This window comes from Theropithecus gelada, chromosome 9 (assembly GCF_003255815.1).
Source record: "Theropithecus gelada isolate Dixy chromosome 9, Tgel_1.0, whole genome shotgun sequence".
Taxonomy (NCBI): Eukaryota; Metazoa; Chordata; class Mammalia; order Primates; family Cercopithecidae; genus Theropithecus; species Theropithecus gelada.
This window is the reverse complement of record NC_037677.1, coordinates 94,664,810-94,690,327: the sequence shown is the minus strand read 5'-3', so window position 1 is coordinate 94,690,327 and position 25,518 is coordinate 94,664,810. Positions and strand designations below refer to the sequence as shown.

The following is a 25,518-nucleotide window of genomic DNA, read 5'->3' as shown; positions in this document are numbered from 1 at the left end:
ACTTCCCCCACGACTCACAATCACTATACTGGAAAAAGAGAATCAGGTGGACAACCAGCTTCCCACCATCTTAGGATCTCTGGCAGGAGACCTGTCCCTGCCTCAAATTACAGGAAGTGTTGGGAGTATGTAAAGGAAGAAGTATCCCTGAGGACAGCCAGAGACAAAGAGGGGAGGGAGGACTACTATTCCCAGCCCTAGAAACTCTGCTCTGTGACTCCAAATCAAAACAGCTGTTCAGCAGCACCACACTGTAGGAGGTTCATTCCACAAGTCACCTGGGCATGAACCCATAGCCAGTCTTCCCACACTACTGGAATATCTCCTGTGGGATGCCCCCATGCAGGAGGGGCAGCATACTGACTAGTTACTAGAACCGAGGCAAACCTGGGCTTGAGGTGCCAGCTGGTGCCGAAAAAGAGGCAGCAATCTAGCAGGAAAAAAAAAAAGAAAAGAAAAAGAAAATCAAGAGGTATATTATAAAGAATCACTAAGCAAACACATAATAAAAACCAAAACAAGTAGATCCAAACAGGGGAGCTTGCAAAACAGAAAACAAGGCAGAAAGAAAAGACTGGAACAAAGAACTATCCTTCAATGTAAAGATACAGATGTACATCCACAAGAAACAACAGCAAACAGGGAACCAAGGCCTCTTCGAACAGCAAATCAAGGAACCAGTAACTGACCCTAGCAAGACAGCAATTTGGGAACCCTCTAACCAAGAATTCAAAATAGCCATTTTAAGGGAATTTGGCGATCACCAAGATAACACAGAAAAGCAATTCAGAAATTGATTGGAGAAATTTAACAAAGAGATTGAAATAGTACAAGAAATCAAATCTTGGAACTCAGAAATACATTTGTGAACTGAAAAAGTCATTAGAGGCTCTCAACAGCAGAAAGATCACACAAAGGAAAGAATCAGTGAACTTGAGAGGCTATTTGAAGATACACAATTAAAGGAGAAAAAAGACGAGCGTTGCCAAGTATAAAATGCAAATGTTAATAGATCTTAAAGGAGAGGCAGACTGCAATACAGTAACAGTAGGGGACTTCAACACTCCACTCTCAGTAAACGACAGATCATCCAGACAAAAAAATCAACAAAGAAACATCAGAGTTAAACTATACACTAGAACAAATCAGCCTGACATTTCTAGAACATCCAAGTGCACAGAATACACACGCTTTTCATCCGGACATGGAACGTTCTGCAGAACAGACTATATCTTAGGCCACAAAACAAGTCTGAACAAATTCAAAAAAGCAGAAAGCATGTGAACTACAATGAAACAAAACTACAATGAAACAAAAACTGACTACAATGGAACAAAACTAAAAATCAGTAACAAGAGGAAGTTCAGGAAACACCAACACATGGAAATTAAGTAACACCTGAATGATCAATGAAGAAATTACAAGGAAATTTAAAAATTTCTTGAAACAACAAAAATGAAAATATAACACACTACAATCTATAGAATAAAGCAAAAGCAGCAGTAAGAGGGAAGTTATAGCAATAAATGCCTACATCAAAAAAGCAGAAAGACTTCAAATAATCTAATAACGTGCCTCAAGGAACTAAAAAAGAACAAACCTAAATATACCAAAATTAGTAAAAGGAAAGAAATAATAAAGATCAGAGCAGAAAGAAATAGAATTTAGACTACAGAAAATCAACGAAATAAAAAGTTGTTTTTTTGAAAAGAGAAACAAAATCGACAAAACTTCAGCTAAACTAAGAAAAAAGTGAAGACCCAAATAAAATCAGAAATGAAAAAGGAGACAAAACAAGTGAGACCATAAACACAAAGAATCATTAGAGACTATTTTAACATCTATATGCCAACAAATTGGAAAACCTGGAAAAAATGGACAGATTCCTGGACAAATTCCTGGACACATACAACCCATCAAGACTGAACCATGAAGAAATAGAAAAACTCAACAAACCAATAAGGAATAGCCAGATTGAAGCTGTAATAAAAAGTCTCCCATTAAAGAAAAGCCCAGGACCTGATGGATTCACTGGTGAATTCTACCAGACATTCAAAGAATACCAATTCTGCTCATAATCTTCCAAAAAATTGAAGGAGAGGGAATACTTCCCAACTCATTCTACAAGGCCAGCATTACCCTGATTCCAAAACCAGTCAAGGACACAACAAAAAAAGAAAACTATGGGCCAGTATCACTAATGAACATAGACGCAAAAATACTAGAAGACCAAATTCAACGGCACACTAAAAAGATAATTCCCCATGAGCAAGTGGGATTCATCCCAGGGAGGCAAAGATAGTTCAACATGTGCAAATCAATAAACATGACACATTAACAGAACCAAGAACGAAAAACCCTATGATCACTTTAACAGATGCTGAATAAGTATTCAATAAAATCTAATATCCCTTTATGATAAAAACCCTCAGCACATTGGGTATAGAAGGAATATACCAATAATAAAGGCTATATATGACAAATCCACAGCTAATATCACACTGAACAGGGAAAAATTGAAAGCCTTTCCTCTAAAATCTGGAACAAGACAAGGATGCCCACATTTACCACTTTTATTCAACATAATGCTGGAAGTTCTGGCCAGAGCAATAAGGCAAGAGAAAGAAACAAAGGGCACCAAATTGGAAAGGAAGTCAAATTGCCCCTTTTTGCAGACAAAATGATTTATATATAGAAAAATCTAAAGATTCCACCAAAAAATTCTTAGAACTGATAAATTCAGTAAAGTTGTAGGACACAAAAATCAACATACAAAAATCAGTAGATTTATATATGCCAATAGCAAACAATCTGAAAGAGAATTCAAGGAAGCAATCCCATTTACGACAGCTACAAAGAATCAGTTTACCCAAGAAGTGACAGATCTATACAAGAAACATTATAAAACACTGATGAAAGAAACTGAAGTCGATACCAAAAATGGAAAGATATTCCATGCTCACGAATTAGAGGTATTAACACAGTTAAAATCACAATACTACCCAAAGAATGTACAGATTCAATGCAATCTCTATCAAAATACCAACGATATTCTTCATAGAAACAGAAGAACAAATACAAAAATTATACAGAATCACAAAAGAACCTGAATAGCCAAAGCAATCCTGAGCAAAAAGAAGAAAACTGGAGGTATCACACTATCTGGCTTCAAATTATACTACAAAACTCTGGTAACCACATCAATATGGTATTAAAATTAAAACAGACACACAGATCAATGGGACAAAATAGAGAATCCAAATATAAATCCATACTTTTAAAGCCAATTTATTTTTGACAAAGGCACCAAGAACATAAAATGGGTAAAGAACACAGTCTCTTCAACAAATGGTGCTGGAAAAACTGGGTAACTATATTGAGAATAATGAAACTAGGACCTATGTTTCACTGAATACAAAAATCAAATCAAAACGGATTAAAGACTTAAATGTAAGGCCTGAAACCATCAAATTGTTAGAAGAAAACATTGATGAGTTGCTCCAGGACACCGATCTAGGCAAAGATTTTTTGTGTAAGACCTCAAAAGCACATGCAACCCAGGCAAAATAGACAAATGGAACTAAATCAAGCTAAAAAGTTTCTGCACAGCAAAGGAAACAATCAAAGTAAAGAGATAACCCACAGAATGGAGAAAATATTTGCAAACTATCCATCTGGCAAAGGATTAATAACGAGAATATATAAGGAGTTCAAACAACTCAACAGCAAAAGAACAAATAAATCAGATTGATTTAAAAACAGGCAAACGATCTGAATAGACGTTTCAAAAGATGACATTCAAATGGCCAACAGGTACATGAAAAAAATGTCCAACATCACTATTCATCAGAGAAATACAAATCAAAACCACAATGAGATGTTAATCTCACACCAGTTAAAATGGCTTTTATAAAAAAGGCAGGGCATAACAGATGTTGGTGAGGATATGGAGAAAGGGGACCTCTCCTACACTGTTGGAAGGAATGTAAATTAATACAGCTACTATGGGGGAACAGTATGGAGGTTCCTCAAAAAATGAAAAATAGAATCATCATATGATCCAGCAATTCCACTACTGGATATATATTCAAAAGAAAGGCAATCGATATATTAAAGAGACATCTGCACTTCCATGTTATTTTTTTGCAGCACTATTCACAATACCCAAAATATGAAATCAACCTAAGTGCCCCTCAATGGATAAACGCAGGAAGAAAAAATGGTACATATACGCAGTAGAGTATTATTCAGCCATGAAGAAGAATGAAATTGGGAGTCTCTCTGAACCTATTCTGGCTCAGAAGGTTGCCCCCGATAAAAATAATTTAAAAATAAAACAAAAAATGTTTTAAAGGACGATATCCTGTCATTTGCAGCAACATAAATGGAACTGGAGGTCATTATGTTAAGTAAAACAAGCCAAGTTCAGAAAGACAAATATCATGTGTTCTCACTTACACACGGGATCTGAAAAGCACATGTCTTGAAGACAGAATGTAGACTGGTGGGTACCAGAAGCCAAGAAGGAGTGTGGATGGGGAAGATAAAAAGAGGTTGATTAATGGGTACAAACACAAAATTTGATAGAAGAAATACAACCTAGTGTTTGATAGATCAGTAGGATGACTAAAGTTTACAATAATCTATTTACATATTTCAAACATTTTTAACAAAACAAAACACAACTGTGTAAAGTGATGGATATCCCTATTTACTCTTATTAGATCTTTACAAATTATATAAATTTATCACATGTCCCCCCCACCAAAAAAATGGGTGAATTGTATAGTATGCAAATTATTTGTCAACAAAGCTATAACCAAAATAAGATGCTATCACAGCTTAAGACTTTTAGCATCCCCAATAATCACAAGTCATTAAAATATCCTCCATAGTAATAAATTTGATGTTTCCGCAGATTAATTTTTAGAAACTGCCAATTATTACTTAGAAATATGTATGGTAAATAGATGACCAAGTAAGATCATATTCTTTTGAGGACAAGGGATATGACCATCAAGTCATGAGAACGGCTTTTTTTTTTTTTTGAGACGGAGTCTCACTCTGTTGCCCAGGCTGGAGTGCAGTGGCACGATCTCAGCTCACTGCAACCTCCGCCTCCAGGGTTCAAGTGATTCTCCTGCCTCAGCCTCTCGAGTAGCTGGGATTACAGGCGCGCACCACCACACCCAGCTAATTTTTGTATATTTAGTACAGACAGGGTTTCACCATGTTGGTCAGGATGGTCTCGATCTCCTGACCTCATGATCCACCTGCCTCAGGCTCCCAAAGTGCTGGGATTACAGGCGTGAGCCACTGTGCCCAGCGAGAATGGTTTTCTTATGTGGCTCTACAGGTTCTAAAAGCAGTTTCAAAAGACAAATTCCAGAGAACATTTATTTGCTAGAATAAATGCATGTCCCCAAAAACATTACTTTAAAAGGGGCAGCATTCATCTAGGTGAATAAATTTTTAAAGCACCAGACTTTTAAAACTACCACTTAAATAACCTAATGCCTAAAACTGAATATATTAGAAATTGAACTTGTTATCTTTCTCCAAGACCTATCCAAGACCCTTTCCCAATGCCACTATCAATGACACAGTATGCTTGATATGTCAGGCTCAAATTCTGTGGTATTCTGACTCCCAGTTCTAACCCCATATCTTACAAACAAGAGGTATCATGTTTTCTATGTTTACATTATTTCTATTTCCACATTACTCCACAGTACAATTGAAATACTGTACTCTTCAGTAACTCCCTCTACTTAAGTTTATCAAACATACAAAGTTGCCAAGGCAGCCTCAGTCAAACGGTTTTCATTGTATGACTCTCAACAGAAGTCCTGCCACCTACTGGATCAAATTTAAGTTTTTCAGCCTAGCCTTCAATATTGTCCCTTAATTCTCCTTCATTACCCCATACACAAACAAACTTAACAAATCATATCTCCTCACTACTCATCAGTAAAAATCATTCTATTTGTGGAATACTGTTAAGATCGCTTGTTCGTCCCATTCAGTTCACATACTGTACTCATTCTTGCTCCCAACTTCACATCATTCCCTCCAGAGTTTTCTTCTGTCCCCTCCAGTCAATTTGTTACTCTTTTATTTCCTTCAAGATCCTTCTGTTCCATTAGGCCTAAATAACCTGACATAAATACTGCTGTATTTTGCACTCCTCAACTTAGAGATCATTCAGTAGTAGAACTGGAAGGATCTCAAAGATAGACCAGACTAGGACTTATTTTGTGTATGAATAATGTTCTAAGCAGAGGGTTAACTTTCATAAGACTGTGGTGTCAAATACTTTGGAAATCTGACAGCTGACACATGGAAGCACAGAGGTATCCTATAACTTGCCCTAGTTTTCAGTTCGGCAAGGACAAAGCCAGAATTTGAATCCCAGTCTCCTAGGTTCCCATCCAAAACGAAGACAAATCTAAAGATTACTGCCCCGGCTGGGCACGGTGGCTCACACCCATAATCCCAGCACTTTGGGAGGCCAAGGCAGGCAGATCACAAGGTCAGGAATTTGAGACCAGCCTGGCCAACATGGTGAAACCCCACCTCTACTAAAAATACAAAAATTAGCCAGGCGTGGTGGTGCGCCCCTGTAATCCCAGCTACTCAAGAGGCTGAGGCAGAAGAATTGCTCGAACCCAGGAGGTAGAGGTTGCAGTAAGCCGAGATCGCACCACTGCACTCCAGCTCTGGGCGACAGAGCAAGACTCCATCTCGGAAATAAATAAATAATACTGCCCAGTAATATAATTCGTGCTACATTCCACATTTTTGTTTTTGTAGAGATGGGTCTCACTATGTCACCCCGGCTGGTCTCAAACTCCTGAGTTCAAGCAATCTTCTCGTTTCGGCCCCCCCACAAAATGCTGGGATTACTGAGCCACTGTCCCAACCCATTATATATTTTTTAAAGCAGGATACAAAGTTTATATATAACAGCAAGAGATTCCAGTTTAACTATGTGTGTGTACTACGGTAATAGACACACAGAAAATAGAATGGGGTAATAAACCCCAATGGTAACAGTTACTTCCAGGTGGTGAAAATATGGTTGTATTTTCCAAATCCTCTTTAATGAATACATGTGAACTATTAATGTGTTTAATTACAAAGTACTGCCCTAGACCCTGGTTGGAATATTTTATAATATATGGTCATATACTGAATTTATGACAGTACTAATAACTCAAAAAGTTAAAACTACATGACATTATGAAGTCAAAGACACACTCCTCAACCTTGATTTTAATGTTTTCTCTCCACTGAGGGGGGCAAACTGCAAGTTAATAAACTGGCAGTCAAGATCTTATCCTAGTTTTTGAAGCACTGTCCCTCACCAAAGTGTTAGAAGCAATGAAAAGTTTCAGGATACCCAAGGAAGCAAACAAGAAACACAGTACAAAAAAGAAATACTATGGCAAAAAGGGAAAGAACAGCAATGTCACAGCGACAATACCAGAGGCAAAAACAAAGAACTACATGGCTCCAGGGGCTTGTCAACTCCGGTACTTAATTTAAATCACTGCTTCTCATACAAGCATCAAGAGGCACAAAAGTCACTAGAAATTCTAAACGTATTGAGAGATGGTCACAAGTTTGAAACAGTTATGTGGGATGGTGAGAGAGAATTACTGATCATATAAACAAATCAAGACTATTTATTTTCCTTCTGGATCTTCTCCTGAAATGAAAATGTGAAATGAAAGCACAAAAGTTCTGGGAAGATTCATGTGATAAAAAAGTTCAGAACTACCAAAACAAGTTAATAAACTCATCTTTTCCTAACACTAGGTTTTTAACTGCAGTTCAAAATCCCTAATCCAAAACTTGTGGGACCAGACAAGATTCAGAAATTTTCAGATTTAGAAAAGGTTAATATGGTAAATGTTCCATATGTCACAAAATATTCCAACCAGGGTCTAAGCAAAATACTTCATAATTAAACACATTAGTATTTTTTCTTCTGTTTTTGTTTGTTTGTTTTTTGGAGACAGAGTGTTACTCTGTGGCCCAGGCCGGAGTGTAGTGGCATAACCTCAACTCACTACAATCTCTGCCTCCCAGATTCAAACGATTCTCCTGCCTCAGCCTCCTGAGCAGCTGGGACTACAGGCACGTGTTGCCACACCCAGCTAATTTTTGTATTTTTAGTGGAGACGGGGTTTTGCCATGTTGGCCAGGCTAGTCTCGAACTCCTGACCTCAAGTAATCTGCCGGCCTCAGCCTCCCAAAGTGTTGAGATTATAGGCGTGAGCCACCACACCCGGTCTACCTTTTTTTTTTTTTTTTTTTTGAGACAGAGTCTCACTCTGTCACCCAGGCTGGAGGGCAGCGACGCAATCTCCACTCACTGCAACCTCCACCTCCTGGGTTCATATGATTCTCGTGCCTCAGCCACTCGAGTAGCTGGGACTACAGGCACACACCACCATGCCCAGCTAATTTTTGTATTTTTAGTAGAGAGATGATTTCCCCATGTTGGCCAGGCTGGTCTCGAACTCCTGGCCTAAAGTGATCCGCTCACCTCAGCCTCCCAAAGTGCTGGGATTACAGGTATAAAAAAAGAAAAAAGAGAAAAAAAAAAAAGAAAGAAATTATGAACCTGAAACTGATTACATCTCACAGGTGAGATCATGAGTTGATTTGGTTTCTTTCCTGATTTTCTTTTTTTTTTTTTTTTTTTTTTTTTTGAGACGGAGTCTTGCTCTGTCACCCAGGCTGGAGTGCAGTGGCCGGATCTCAGCTCACTGCAAGCTCCGCCTCCCGGGTTCACGCCATTCTCCTGCCTCAGCCTCCCGAGTAGCTGGGACTACAGGCGCCTGCCACCTCGCCCGGCTAAGTTTTTTTTGTATTTTTTAGTAGAGACGGGGTTTCACTGTGTTAGCCAGGATGGTCTCGATCTCCTGACCTCGTGATCCGCCCGTCTCGGCCTCCCAAAGTGCTGGGATTACAGGCTTGAGCCACCGCGCCCGGCCTCTTTCCTGATTTTCTAAATTGTCTGCAGTGAACATGTATATCATTTACAAAACAAGACTTGTTTTATTAAATGGGGGTGAGGCAAGACCCAAGTATAAAAACTGACCAACTTGCAAATTCAGTTAAAAAGAAATAATAAGATCTTGTTCAGAGCTTAAAAGCCAAGAAAATAATTTAACATAGTTTTAGGTTTAGAAATTTTTACTAGTACAAATTTTTTAACTAAACACCATTAGCAGTAGGGAAAAACCCTTACTTTCAATAGAACATTTATTCACTGACATTTAAAAAGTGATAATGTTTTATTAACTCATTTTTTTACTTGCTACCTCCCACCCCCCAAAATGTTTTTCTCACAGTATGACTCTGACACTCCTGTGAGAAGCGGATCCCATGTAACTGCCACTCACTCCTTGAATCTGGCAAGCTTGTGATACCACAGAACTTCTACGGCTTGGTCACAAAAAGTTATGCAGTTTCCACCTGGTTCTCTCTAGATGCTCACGCGTAGAAAACAGCCGCTATGCTGCAAAGAAGCTCAAATTAGCCTATCTGGGTAGGTAGGTGTTCTGAGGGACAACCAACATCAATCACCAGGCATGTGAGTGAAGAAGCCTCCAGGTTCTAAGTACCAGCCATAAAGTCACCACCAGCTTTTGAATCTTCCCAGCTAAGGCTTAAGCAAGCCATCTGTGCAGAAACTGTCCTGTCTGAATTCCAACAGATCCATAGCACAATAAAATGGTTGTTTTACACCATTATGTTTTGGAATGGCTTGTTACAAAAACAACAAAAGGTAACGAGAAAAAAAGTGCCCTTTCCCAGCTCGGTGGCTTTACATTCCACACACACACACACCACCCCTAAAATCAAGTTTTTCTCAACTTTAAGGAAGGTCCAATCCAATGTGCAATTTGGCAGACCTGTTTAAATAAGACAGTTTCTACTTAGGAGGCTTAACAATGATATGTAAGATACTTTGCTAGATTCCTAAGACACAAAGATGAATAACATATAGTCTGTAGTTAAAAGTTTACAATCTAGGGAGAGAAAAAAATGGGTACACAAATAGTTTATGAAAGTATCTAAGTGCCAAAATAGGATTATAAAGTGTTAACTCTGCCACAAATAGTTATAGCATCATTTTGGACTTAAAAACAGCATTTGGGTCCTTTAGGAAAGTAGATGGGCTTTAGTAAATGCCTAGGAAAAGGAAGACTGGAAAAAAAAATGAAAAATGTGGGCCTCGTTATATGTTATGTTTAGATTGTGAGATTATGAGTGTTTTCTGTTGTCCTTTTAAATTTACCGTATGTGCTGTTTTCTATAGTAAGTCATATATTAGATTTTTTTGAGGGAAAAAATAATATTAATCTTAATTTTTTTAAAAATGTGTTTAAACTACACTTGAGAGGTCATTTAAGTAGTTAACAGGTAATACATAAATTGGCTTGATATTTGCATGCTGAATATGCAAAATAAATTTAGTATTTAAGGAAAAATGCTAGTGTAATAAAAATTTCATAAGTATGTTACTTGATTTACTATTAATATCTGCTTATTTTCCCTTTCCTAGCCAACTATATTTACATGTTCTTCTCAAATAACAAACACTCAAAAAGCTCTCCATCTTGGTCATGACATTCACTCTTTCTGTCTCCCTCCCTGTATCTGTCTGTCCTCATTTCTAACTCTGCCCTTCTCTCTACATCTCTGATTACCCTGCTTTCTAACTTTGCCTAGGTGACTGTCCCGCTCAGTGTTTTTGACTTCTCTGTCTCTGACTAACCTTCCTCTCTCTCTGCCTATTGCATGTGTCTCTATGACTATGTGTGTAGCTGTCTTTGAACGCCTCTCTTGGATTCTGCCTTTCTGTCTCTCCCCGTTATCCACCTCATTTTCAATACATTCTTGCATTTAATTTTCCTTTTAATATTTATAAACAAGCAGAGCTGGTTTTATTAACCCTATTTTAAAGATAAGAAAACAGAAACAGGACTACTGGCATAAAATTTGAGAAGTCAGGATATAAATCCAAGTGCTTCCCTTCTTTCTTTACTATTCTTCTGGCATTCCATGGCAAAGAACTTGAAACAGCACAACTGCAAGCCAATAGTAACACTACACACATTCAGATTCTTTTCTAAGAGACAAATATGATATTAAGGAGTGCTACACACCTTTTGCCCACATTATTCACTCTGCACAGGTTAAATGGTCATGAAGTGTCAGCCATCTGCCTATCCCAGAAATCCATATCATCATGTTCAGTTTGACCTATGTTATTTGGAAACCTCACAATACTAGACACTAGAATCTATTTTCCAACAGTGCTTCTCTTCTTCTGTTTTTATCCCTAGTCCCAACCCAGCCACATATGGCATTTAAAAAAAAAAAACAAGAAGGACAACAAATACTAATAAAACTGGAGGGTGAATTTGAAGAACGAAAAACTATACAGAAGGCTAGCATGAGACAGTGAAAAATGGACACCAAAACTCAAAGCAATTGGTCCATGTTTTATTAAGAGAAAAGAAAATTCTCTCCAAATGCAGGCTTACTACTGCTGAGTAACACCCTATAACTTTTCCTCTATCTAATGCTTTGACAACTGGAATTTCTCTGTAATTCAATAAGCTCTTAGGAGTTCCCCAAGCTTCATCCATCCTGCTGGGCTCATTACCGGATAATTCTAAATGTTTTCTGCACTAGCTAAGAGCACATTTTCTTGTGGGTAGCACAACAGAAGGAGGGTACTCTTTCAAGACATGAATAGCCTAGTTCCATTTCTTCTCACTTCTCCTATAGGTGAGAAGTCTACAACAAATATAATTCAACAACTAAAAGAAATGTCTAAATTATAAACTTAGGTTAGTGGAGTTGTCAAAGATCATCCTACAGGTCACAAGTTTCATACACAGTGTGAGGACTAATCATATATTTACATAAGCTAATGAAAAATCTATACTTTTGCTTCTGGCACTAGTTCATTTACTGATGTCTAATGAGTTGCATGAGGGCCAAATAAAAAATATACCAGCCTTTTCTTTCATTCTGGTGAGATTATTTGTGAATAGTTAGCTTATGGAGCTAATGAGGACAAGGTCACAGACTCAAACTCCATGCTGGCCAATTAGCTTTGCTGTGTGTTTCTAGGTTCCATGGTCACAGTCAACAACCTTAACCTTGGCTAAGAAACATACTGATCATTGAAGCATTAGGGGAATGAATATAGATGTATCAACAAAATCCATACTTTCAGAAAAAATAATACAAATTAAAAACAGTAATAACAACACCACTCCAATCTCTAATATTATACTAAACCTGACTAATATGTGCCTCATTCAAATAATCTTTAATCTTTTCAATCATGCAGGGTTAGTCTAATCTGTCTTACAGATGATGAGAAACTCAATTCAGAATGATCATATGAACCAAAGTTACATCTAGTGAACCTGGATTCAGACCTTGGTCTGTCTTGACTCCAAAGCATAGGTTACTGTCACAATGCTACATGGCCTCTCCAGAGCACCTCAGTGACCTAGGACGATCAACAAAATGTTCCTATTCAGAACTAGTCAGCACACTCATTACTGAGCATCCACTATGCATACTCACACACTATAGCTGAGAATTAGTATACTTTCCAAAAATTCCTTTTAAGCAAAAAACAGTCAAGGAACAAAAGTGTTGAAATGATTTTTTTTGTTGTTGTTAATTTTTTTATAGAGACGAAGTCTCGCTTTGTTGCCCAGGCTGGTCTCGAACTCCCGGCCTCAAATGAGCCTACCTCAAAGGATCTCAAAGGACTGGAATTACAGGAATGAGCTATTATGCCCCAGCAAAAAGTGTTTAAGATTAAAACATAAAGGAAAAAATAACACATAGCATACAAAGTAGATTTTAATGGAAGTGACTTTCTATTGTCATAGCTTTGTATACAAGTCTGGTGTGAAAAAATAGTTTTCTTGCTGATTCGTAACTAAAGGTAGAAAGAAGCTGGCAAAACATAGCACAGGCATACCGCATCAAAAAAAGAGAGTAAAGGAAACATTTCCTAAGCATCTGAATCTGCAGATATCTGGTAGTCAATATGGCACTTGAAGGAAGTAAAAAATACATACTTCAATTCTAAACTCCAAGACTTCGCCTTGACCAACAAACCATTTTTCTCTATAAGGCTTTCCTCCTTGGTTTTTCTCAACTCTCACTCCCTGCAGATACACACATACCAATGCCATCATTAGCATCAGTCAGTAAGAAATGCCATCTTGAAAAAATGAAAGTCACCAAGTCTCCCAAACCCTACCCAACAGGCTTAAATTTTAAAGTCAAATAGTCTGGCTTAAAAAAAATAAAAATAAGGCAGGAAGAAAAAACTGTTCCATAAACGTCTATCGTAGTCAATATCTGAGTCATAAAGATAGATAATTGTTCTGCCACAAGCTACAATGTACAGAAGTGCATTCTTACCACAGGTTGTAAATGAAGCACCAGTTCAATTTCAACAAACAAGGTACAAATCAACATCTGGAATCTCTGGAAAAACAGAAACACAGCAAAGCCCAATAACCCTGCACAACAGCATTTTACGAACCTCTAAAATTGAAAAAAATCTAATATAATTTTTATATAAAATGCAATTGCTAAAAAACTGCAATCTGAGAACTTCTATTTAGAGTATTTTGTAAAGTTTGTGAATTAAGGATGACTATCCTCATTTTACAGATAAATGGAATTTCAGGAAAATACCTAAAATTATCATCACTATTATCATAATCATCAACAATAGCAACAAAATAATGAGAACTTTATTTGTACCCAGCACTACTAAGCCATTTATGGTCACATCTCATTTCATCTTTGTAGACACCTTGTGACACAATGTTATTTACCTCCATTTTAGAGATTAGGAAACAGGCTCAGACAAGTCAACTAATTGGCCCAAAATCAAAAACTACAGGTGGAGAATCCCTAATCCGAAAATCCGAAATCCAGAATGCTTAAAAACTTTTTTTTTTTTTTTTTTTTTTTTTTGAGACGGGAGTCTTGCTCTGCCGCCACGCTGGAGCGCAGTGGTGCGATCTCGGCTCACTGCAACCTCTGCCTCCCGGGTTCAAGCCATTCCCATACCTTAGCCTCCTGAGGAGCTGGGATTACAGGCACACGCCACCACGCCCGGCTAAGCTTTTTGTAGTTTAGTAGAGAAGGGGTTTCATCATGTTGGCCAGGATAGTCTCCATCTTTTGACCTCGTGATCTGCCCGCCTCGGCCTCCCAAAGTGCCAGGATTACAGGCGTGAGCCACCGCGCTCAGCCCCAAGAACTTTTTGACACCACCAGTGGAAAATTCCACACATGACCTTATGTGACAGGTCTTAGTCAAAATGCAATCCAAACTTAGTGCCATGCCCAGCAGGGTCTCACTCTATGGGCCAGGCCGGAGTGCAAAGGCGCAATCTCCGCTCACTGCAACCTCCACCTCCAGGACTCAAGCGATTCTCGTGCCTCAGCCTCCAGAGTAGCTGGGACTACAGGCGTGCACCACTACACCTGGTTAATTTTTTGTATTTTTAATAGAGGTGGGGTTTCGCTTTGTTGCCCAGGCTGGTCTTGAACTCCTGAGCTCAGGCAATCTGCCTGCCTCAGCCTCCCAAAGTGCTAGGATTACAGGCGTGAGGCACAGCGTCTGGACACAAATTATTAAATTATTAAAAATACTATATAAAATTACCTTCAGGCTACGTATATAAGGTATATATAAAACCTAAATGAATTTCATGTTTAGATTGGGGTCCCATCCCAAAGAGATCTATGTATATGCAAATATTCCAAAATCCGAAATTTGAAACACTCTGCTCCCAAGCGTTTCAGATAAGGATACTCCAACCTGCAGTAAGACACAGCACTAGGATTTGAATTCAAATTTGCTCGAGTTTGTACACTAAGCTAATGCAACTTACTGTCATCCTCTCGTTTTTTGGACCATTTTCAAGTATTCTTCAATCAATAAATTCAGAATAAACACAGGCTAAAAGTATCTAACTACACTCTTACACCCCTTTAAAACTTAATTGCAGAGGTCGGGCACAGTGGGCACAGTGGCAAACGCCTGTAATACCAACACTTTGGGAGGCCGAGGTGGGAGGATCATTTGAGCCCAGGAATTAGACTAGCCTGGACAACATAGTGAAATCCTGATTCTACCAAAAAAAAAAAATTGATTGCAGAATTACCATTCTATACAAGGGGAAAAAATAAGACAATAAGCAACTTGCTTAGTCTCAAAGCTTAATGTCAAAAAAAAATGAAACAGATGGAATATTTGTCTATTTATATTCTGAATTTCAACTGTGACACGAGACACAAGACCTGCTGGGGACAGGTATTAGTTGTAGCACCACCCTATCTAAGGAACGTTTACTGCTTTATGCTTCCACCTGTGTGATACTGAAGGGAGGTTATAACAGCAAGAGACAGACAGTTGTGTGTGCTGAGGAAGAGTTTAAATTCTGGTGGGCCTTAAAATCCAGATGAAGTTTTAAATTGACTCCACAGGTGGTAACGCCCTAAGGTCACCTCCTCCCGAGGAACCTGGCATAAAAACATTTGCATGGTTCAGATTCGTTTCCAAAGACACTTTCCCCCTATTTCTTAACTAATTTGATCTTCGTATAGACATGAAACTGGTTTTAGAAATTAACTGACCTAGACTGGAGACAGGGGGATGGCAAGATTATACCCGAAACATGCTTTAGAGTTCAAAGCTTTTGAAGGAATATCACTTCTGCTGAAGCCCACAACCCTGGAAGGCAGCAGGGGAAAGAACATTATCCCCATTTTTCAGACAAGGAAACTGAGGCTGGCGTAAACAGACTGCTGTACAATAGATCACAGGTCCAGCCAAGTGGTCGGACTGAGACTTCTCCCAGGATATCAGACTCCAAATCCTGTGTTCCTTCCCGTAAACAACCGAGAGGCGGCTGCATGGACAAACTTTAAAGACCGGACTTGGGATTTTTCGAAGGCCTGCCAAGAAAAAGCAGGAAGTACCTGCTCCTTTATAGATTGCTCGCTCCCAGCCCGTAGCCCGGGGCTCCCGGGCAGCGGAGAAGACTCAAATGCGAGGCTCCAAGCGAAGCCTGGAAACCGCCAGCAGCCCCTGGGGTCGTCTCGGGGGCAGCCTCGGCGGCCCACGCCCCCGCCGCCCCGAGGGGGTCGCCAGGGACCCCGCTCAATGCCTGCTGAAACCCAGAAAAAGCACGTCCTCTCCGCCAGGAGCATCTGGGGCGAGCGCCCAAAGCAAGCACGAGCCCTGGTGAAGGCAAAAGAGCCCCAAGAGGGTGCCTCTCAACAGCGGGCCCGCAGGGGTCGGAAGGCGGGAGCTTCCCAGTAACCTCCGCCCCAGGCGGAGGGCGGCCCCTCGCGTCACAAGGGGGAAAAAAATACCAGCAACAAACGAAAGAATGGAAGTCTTGTCCCGGGCTGTGAAGGGAGAAGCGGAGATTAAAAGTCCTAGCTTGGGGTACTCAGGGAGGGGATCTGGGGATGGTTGTTACCCGCGCGCTGTCGCTCTCCGCTTCCGCAGTCTCCGCGAAGCTCTATCTCTTCCGCTCGCGCCGCTGGGGCGCGCGCCAGGCCTCGGCTCCGCCCCCCAACGCCGCGGGGCCTTCTGGGGGTTGTAGTTTCCGCGAGGCCCGGCTGCGCCCACTGAGTTCAGGTCACGTGGGGAGAAGCTGGCAATATGGCGAGTGCAGGAGGGCGTGTAAGCTCCTGTCCCTTCAACCCTCCCTCATTCCTCTCAGCTATATACGTGCTCAAATCTCCTCACATCCCACTCAGTCATACCATCTCACTTATTCCGTTCACAGCCAAGTTTCTTGAAAAAGATAATCTACACTCTGTCTCTACTTGCTCATCTTGTTCACTCCACACTGCAGCTTCCGCTCCCATTGAAAATGTCTCGTTGTCCTAAGTGTCCTTGTTGCCAAACTGATTGGAGGTATTTTCGGACTCATCTAACTCAAGCTTTAGTCATTTGACGCTATTGGGCATTATCGCTTATTTTCTATGACACTATCCAGGTTTTCCTTCTCTCAATTCATTTTACTCGGTTTCCTTCAAGAATTGTTGTTATAACTTACCTCTAAAATACTGGTGTTTTCCAGAGTTCTTAAAATTGGGGTGGGAGAAGGGACACTCCACCCCTTCTCACCTGAGCTTATTGTTTGTATTCTCAACTTCCTAGACAGACCTTTCCTCATCCATGCCCACAGGTATCTCAAATGTCTTTGAAAAGTGAACTACTGGGGCCAGGAACAGTGACTCCCGCCTGTAATCCCAGCACTTTGGGAGGCCGAGGCAGGTGGATCACCTGCAGTCAGGAGTTCGAGACCAGCCTGACCAACATGTCTCTACTAAAAGTACAAAAATTAGCTGTGTGTGGTGGTGGACACCTGTAATCCCAGCTACCCAGGAGGCTGAGGCAGGAGAATTGCTTGAAAGAGAATCACTTGAATCTGGGAGGTGGAGGTTGCAGTAAGCCAAGATTGTGCCACTGTGCTCCAGCCGCCTGGGTGACACAGGGAGACTCTGTCTCCAAAAAAAAAAAAAAAAGAAAAAGAAAAGAAAAGTGAACTACTCCTCCTCCTCCCTACTTTTTAACCCGATTCCTCCTTTCTCACTTCCTCTTCCTCCTATATTCAAATAGTCACCAAATCTTGTAGATTCTATCTCCCAAGTACACCTTGAATCTGTTCCTTCTTCAGGACTCTTAACTCATGACTCAGCTGCTCCTGCGGCCCCACCCAGAGGGGACTCAGAGCATGAGGACTATTTTCCACACCCCTATGATTTCATCCCCAACCCATCAGCAGCACCCATTCTCTAGCCCCCTGCCCACCAAAATGTCCATAAAAACCCTAACCTCTGAACCTTCAAGGAGATTGATTTAAGTGATAACTCTTCATCAGTTAAATTCTTTACTGCTCTGCCATGGTCTCAGTGAATTGGTTTTGTCTGTGCAGTGGGCAGGAAAAACTCACCAGGCAATCAGAATCCAGTATTGTGATTGGGAGGTTCAGTGAAGGAAGATTTATAGCAAATCTTATTGTAGGGTAGGTGGACATGGGCATTATTTTAAAAGTTCCTGAGGAGGCCCACTGTGGTGGCTCATGCCTGTAATCCCAGCAATTTGGGAGACTGAGGCGGGAGCATTTCTTGAACCCAGGATGTCAAGACCAGCCTAGACAACATAAGGAGATCTCATCTCTACCAAAAAAATTTTTTTTAATTAGCCAGGCATGGTGGCACAAGCCTGGAAGGCTTGGAAGGCTGAGGTGTGGAGATTGCTTGAACCCAAGAATTCAAAGTTATGATGGGCCATGATTGTGCCACTGCCCTCCAGCCTGAGTAATCCTGTCTCAAAAAAAAGAAAATTAAATATAAAATAAAGTTCCCTGGTTATTCAATTATTCAACAAAATATGTTTTGTTGCTTACTATGTACCAGTGCTGGGTACTGAGAAAACAACAGTGAACAGAATATTACCTGGCCTTGTGGAGTTTATATTCTCTTTGAAGAGACAGATATTAATCAAATGATTCCATACCAAAAATAAAAACCAACAAAAAATCCACAGTTGCCAGCTATAATAAGAATTATGGAGGAAAAGTATTGTAATTGGTCCCTTTCCCCTGCTCTCCCACCTGCCCCAGCCCAGATTGGGAATCAGTTTATGTTTCTTACCCTGTCAAACAAAGCCTGTCAGGAGCTAATCTCCTCCTACCCCCTCCCATGGACACCTTAGGTTTACCAAACTGCTGTGGCACTTGCTCTTTAACCTTTGCATAAGCCGTCCCTCTGTTTGGAAAGCCCTCTCTCTTCTCCCTTGACTAACCTATACTGCTGTCTAATTCTCCTCTATGGGATTCAGAGAAAACCCAGTAGAACACCAGCCACATGAAAGGATTTTCTGAGGATTGTGCTGAGTCAGATGATAAGCCTCAGGCACTAAAGCAGTGGGCTCAGTAGGGGACCCAGAAACAGTGAAATGTGGCCTACAGGGACCTGGACTGTGTTATCCAGTTTAGAGGTATCAGGCCAAAGCCAACATACCCACCCTTCAAAACACAAATCAAGTATCATCTCCTCCAAGAAGCCTTTGCTGAACTTTGCCCCCCACCCCCACCAAGACAAATTAGTGCCCCTTTCCTAGACACTCATCCCACCCATGTTGGCCTCTCTTCCAGTGATATGCTAGATCCAGCTCATACCAACTTTGTTATTTATTATTTATTCATTTAATTTTTTAATAGAGATGAGTTATCACTCTGTTGCCCAGGCTGGTCTCGAACTCCTGGGCTGAAGCAGTTCTTGCACCTTGGCCTCCCAAAGTGCTGAGATTACAGGCATGAGCCACCACCCCCAGCCTCATACCAGCTTTAAAGAGACAACTGTTAGATGTTCAGGAATTTTTGCAAGCCGGTTTAAGCCATTGGTAGTTTGAAATCTGCTATGATTTGTAGTGTGTGTGTGTGTGTGTGTGTGTGTGAATACTCCATGGAAATCAGCAAATGACAAATCAGGGCTTCTTTTTGTTGTTGTTGCTGTTGAAGAGACAGTTTACTAGCATATCAGTGCCTTTGTCATATCACACATCTACATTATATTGTAATGTCCACTCCCCAATTAGAAGAATTCCTTGGGTCAACTTCATTTAGCAAATATGTATTAATTTTTATTACCATGCACCAGAGACTTAGCAAGGTGATGAGAGGGCACACGGTGGAGAACACACAAGCATGGTCCCTGCTGTAATGGAGCTTACAATCCAGCAGATAAGACAAGAAATAAGCAAAGAACTCTGTACTTTCAAATGGAGCAAGGCTGCTGTGCAGTAGAACATCCTGGCCATGAATGACAGTTGATATGGTTTGGATTTGTGTCCCAATCCAAATCTTATGTCGAATTGTAATCACCAGTGTTGGATGTGGGGCCTGGTGATTGGATCATGTGGGTGTATTATTTCTCCCTTGCTGTTCTCGTGACAGTGAGTTCTCATGAGATCTGATGGTTTAAAAGTGTGTGGCACCTCCCTCTCTCTTTCTTTCTCTTACTCCAGCCATGTAGGATGCACCTGCTTTCCCTTCACCTTCTGCCATCATTGTAAGTTTCTCCTGGTGCCTCTTTGGCCATGCTTCCTGTGGAGCCTGCAGAACCATGAGACAATTAAACCTCTTTTCTTTATAAATTACCCAGTCTCAGGTAGTTCTTTACAGGGATGCAAGAACCAATGACTACGGTGGTGGACATAAAATACTACACTACTTTAACAAGATGGTCTAAGGAGACCTCTCTGGGTAGACAACCTTTCCACTGAGCACGGAAGGATGAGAAAGAGATGGAGAACCGGGGACAGTGTGCTCCAGCCAAAGGGATCAGACCGCACAAAGAAAGAGCCAGGCTGCTTGAGAGACAGAATGGTCCATTTTCCTGGAGTGGAGAGAGTGTGGGTTGAGTGGTCTAGGTGACCTGAGGTGGTAATTACAGCCAGGGATGCACAGCCTCAAGGCCATGGTAAGAATCCTGGATTAAATTATAGCCATCAAAAAAAGGGGGTTTTAGAAAGGGGATGATGTTATCTGATTCACATTTTAATACAATTGCTCTTGCTTTGGTTTAGAAGACTGGAATAGAAGTTGGAGCCCATCTGTTGCAGTAGGCTAGGTGAGAAATAATGAAACAAAGTGCTTGCAGTGGGATGGAGAGAAGTGGATGGATTTGATCTTTTGAGTCAACAGGACTTGCTGATGGATTGAATATAGGGGAGGATGGACTGGTGAAAGAAAAAGAGGACCCAAGGGCACTGATAGGTTATATCCATCTCTGTATCTTCAGCCCCTAGAATTGGGCCTTGCACATAGTAGGTATACTACAACTGTGTTGAATAAACTTATCCATTTTACATGCTAAATTCTGTGCCCCATCACTGTCACATTCCTTAATACAAGGCCTCTACCAGTCCATATAGTAGTGTTACGAAAATTAGGAAAAAGTGTGCCCTTCCTCCAGATGGTCATGGCCCATCATCAGGGTGCAGAATATGGACTAGATTTCAGCTACCACTTACCCCCTCGGCTGGTGCCCTTGTGCAGTGCACAGTCTGCACAACCACATTCAGCAGCCCCAGCTTAACATCCCTGGGAGATGGTTTTGTGGCATTAAGCCCAGTATTTATGAGGAGAATTTGAGGTCCAGGGGAAGGAAGCTGCTTGCCTGGGGTCACCAGAGCTACTCAGAGCTGCCGCTATGACTGAGATTCAAACCTCTGCCCCCTGAATCTCTGTGGGCTCTTTAGCCTCGGAGCCACACTGTCTCTCCCAAATCACTCAGCCCATCAATAATACACTAAATTCAAAATGGTGACTTTACTTCCTTGAGTTTCTCATCTGTCTCAGTTACTATTGTTAGAGTAATTCACATTTACATAGTATCCAATATGTGCTCAGTGCCTTACAAAATACAATAAAGGAACATGAAACCAAAGGACCTTGTGTTTTGTTTTTTTCTTTAACAGAATAAATAAGAAATGACTGGTTTAAAAGGCCCTTAGCTCTTGGATAAAATCAGCTGTGGTGTATTGGTTTACAGTGATGCTATAAGCAATATATATATTTTTAAATTGCTCATGTGCGAGCTGTTTTTCTTTTGCATCCTGGACAAGAAGGAAGAAATATTGGAGCAGCTGGCTTCAGAAATGTAAAGTAGGGAGAAGGTTGGGGGTGAATCTCAAAGACATAAGGAAGAGAAGGAAACACCCCGGAGGAGGAAATGCACTGTCCCTTCATAATGAATAGCATTTAACAGTTAACAAGGGCTCAATGTGTGCCAGGAGCTGCGCTAAACCCTTCACATGCCTGATTGGAGTCAATCCTCACACAGCCCTACCAGGTAGGATCTATAAATGCCATCATTTTACATTGGAGGAAGCTGAGCCAGAGAGAGATTACATAATATGCCCAAGGCTATGCAGCTAATAAGTGACAAACCTGAGATTTGAACCAAGACAGTGTGGCTCCAGAGTCTGAGCTGTCAACTACTACTGTATGCTGCCTCTAATACAGATGTTCCTGGTGCCAAGTGCCCTGTTTCAGCAGTGTGACCCTTTCAAGTCCTGCGATAGCTAACAGAGGATATCTGGTTCTCAGACACATAGGAATTGTATGTTGCCTGTCTGCTCAGTGATTAAGGCAGGGTTATCTGCAGCCTAGCTTCAAAATGGACAGTTTGAACAAGGGATATATAAGACAAAAAAAGTGTTTGTAAGGTGATATAAAAGACCAAACCCTGCTGGGGGACATTTTACAATCTCCTCTGAGTTTCAATATTCTCCCAATATAATACCATAATTACCCATACGGTATGGAAGATGGAGGAGAAAATGTTATCTGGAGAGAAGGATTAAATAAGCCTTCTCCTTGGAAATGTGGGCTGTGATTGGTCCCTCCTAACTTGAGGATTCTTTTTTTTTTGTTACTTTCAGCTCATGAGCACAGAGGATCCACATTTTTCTGGGCTTTTAGGTACTGGACTCTCCCCTCACGGCTAGTGTGGGTAAGTGCTACTATTTAGAACTGCAGGGGTCTCAGGCATCAACTGGAGTAAAGGTATGATTCTGGGGGACAATAGGAGGGCAGGGTATCAACATGTAGCCTCCATTTAACTCCTGAGGAAAAGCAGGATAGAGAACTCTGAAAGACCCCAAAGTCTAAGTTAGGAACCCAGAGAGCTCTAGCTCTAACTCAAGCCACCTTAAGAAGGGCATGGTAGCAACTGCTGCTTGGGTGGAATCTCTGTGCTTGACGTCATAGCATCAGATGGTAATATCCAATTGTGAGTTATACCAGCACTTCTCCCCACCCCGCACCATATCCATACACTCCCTCACAATTAGCTTTCCTGCACCAAGGCTGGTCTATCCACTTCCTGATCTCAAGGCTTGCATGTCTAAACTATCCGATGCCACAATGCCCATTTCAGGGGTAGGTCTCGGCAATATTATGCTTACATTCATCTTGACTGTATTATCTGAGAACAAAGACTTCTTAGAGCTATAATTGATAACTACTCTGGTAATTTCTTCCACTTAGAACCTCACAGCTGAGCTCTGACCAAGCCAGTCAGATATTTAGAGCTGGACTCTTTGGTTCTAACATGCCCTGATTTTGACATCTCAACTCCTGTCTCAGGAAGGGCAGCAAGCCACATCTCTCACCCCAAGGTGCTGCCAGGGGCCCATGGCATTGATCAGAAGCTGCACCAAGCACCTAGAAGGAGCTAGAAGGCAATGCAAATGGATATAGAAACAAACTTGAGACTAGGACCCTGCAAATGTCTACTGCTATAAAGCATATAACCTTAGATGATTCACTAAAACTCAGCTTCCTCATCTGTAAAATGGAGACCCACCAGACCACCTGTCTCATCAGGTAATCATGAATATTTAGTCATATAATGGATAGGAAATGGTTTCATAAACTAGCTAACAAGGAAAAAGGTAAACGTATATTACATAAAGTTTTGCTCCTAAGGGACAGATCAGGGTAGGGAACAATTAGATTTTTCAAATTGCGATGCTGATTCTTTTTTCATTCAGGAGATTGGTAGAGGCTAAGTGACTCTTCTTCAAGGTTTCCTTCCCAGGACACAAATTCTTGGTTCCAGACCCTCTCCCTTGGCCCCATACCACTCAAAAAGGCATGGTCCCCAATCAACTGCCACCTAGTGCCTTACATATACAGTTGACTCTCCATGTCTATGAGCTCTGCACCTACAGATTCAACCAACGGTAGATAGAAGATGTGGTTAGATTTAAGATGGTTGCATCTGTACTGAGCCTGTACGGACTTTTTTTCTTGTCATTATTCCCTAAACAATCAGTATAACAATTGTTTACATGGCATTTACATTGTATTAGGTATTGTAAGTAACCTAGAGATGATTTAAAGTATACAGAAAGGGATTAAGATGGCAGATAGGAGGCAGGATTAGCTTGTAGTCCCTGTTTAGAGGAACAGATCGGCATATGGAGACTCATATCATAAACTTTTGCTCCAATAACTACCACAGGAACGTACCAGGAAAGCCAAGATAATCCATAGACCCTTTAAAGGAACTGGATCACTGCTGCAGGCTCTCTGAGACATGGAAAAACTGTGAGTCTGCTTACTTTCTCAATGGGGAGGCTTGTGGTTTGGGGCAAGTTCTCAACCCTAATCACCGGCTGCCTGGAAACATACTCGGTGCTGTTTGGGGACGGGGTGGGCACAGTAGGAGTGAGACCAGCCTTTAAAACTGTGGGCTGCATGGGAGTGCGGTGAGGCCTATGATGGCCAGATTTCCCTCACTTCCCTGGCAGACTGTATGACTCAGCAGAGGCAGCCATAATCCCCCTGGGAATAAAACTCCATTGGACTGGGAACCACAACCCCCTCCCCCACAGCAGCCACAGCAAGCCCTGCCCAAGGAGAGAAGAGCTCAGACACACCTATCCCTGCCCCTATCTGGTGGTCTTTCTCTACCCGCCCTGGTAGCCAAAGACAAAGGTCATAATCTCTTGGGAGCTCTATGGCCTTACCCACTGCCTGAGAAACATGAATATTTAACCAGGGCAATATTTACCTAGGACAAGTCTGCATCCTCCTTATAGGACTGCAGCTGATGCACTCTTGAAAGCACCACCTCCTGGTTTTATATAGTTTGGCTGTGTCCCCACCCAAATCTCACCTTGAATTGTAATAATCCTCACATGTCAAGGGTGGGGCCAGGTGGAGATAATTGAATCATAGGAGGAGTTTCCCCCATACTGTTCTGGTGGTGGTGAAAAAGCCTCACGAGATCTAATGGTTGTATAAATGGGAGGTCCCTGCACAAGCTCTCTCTTGCCTGCCACCACGTAAGATGTGACTTTGCTTCTCCTTTTCCTTCTGCCATGATTGTGAGTCCCCCACAGCCATGTGGAACTGTGAGTCTAGGCCAATAAACCTCTTTCCTTTGTAAATTACCCGGCCTCAGGTATGTCTTTATTAGCAGTGTGAGAACCGACAAATACAGTAATTTCATACCAGGTAGCGGGGTGCTGCTGTAAAGATACCCAAAAATGTAGAAGTGACTTTGGAATTAGGTAACAAGTTGAAACAGTTTGGAGAGCTCGGAAGAAAACAGGAAGATGTGGGAAAGTTTGGAACTTCCTAGAGACTTGTTGAATGACTTTGACCAAAATGCCGATACTGCTATGGATAATGAAGTCCAGGTTGAGGTGGTCTCAGATAGAGCTGAGGAACTTGTTGGGAACTGGAATAAAGGTTACTCTTGCTATATTTTAGCAAAGAGACTGGTGACATTTTCCCCTGCCCTAGAGATCTCTGGAACTTTGAACGTGAGAGATGATTTCAGGTATACAGTGGAAGAAATTTATAAGCAGAAAAGCATTCAAGAGGTGACAGAGCAT

At 41.2% G+C, this 25,518-nt stretch overlaps 1 protein-coding gene across 4 annotated transcripts in view; it reads right to left on the bottom strand.

Annotated features, from left to right (window-relative positions):
* Positions 1 to 16,650, bottom strand: part of R3HCC1L (R3H domain and coiled-coil containing 1 like) — a 105,407-nt gene extending 88,757 nt beyond the window's left edge. For 3 of the 4 annotated variants that reach the window (XM_025397955.1, XM_025397953.1, XM_025397954.1), the window contains exon 1: positions 16,568 to 16,650. The gene's annotated coding sequence lies outside the window, so the exon portion shown is untranslated. The remainder of the gene's footprint in view (positions 1 to 16,567) is intronic. The other variant, XM_025397956.1, reaches the window with a different exon arrangement.
* Positions 16,651 to 25,518: the final 8,868 nt, after the last annotated feature.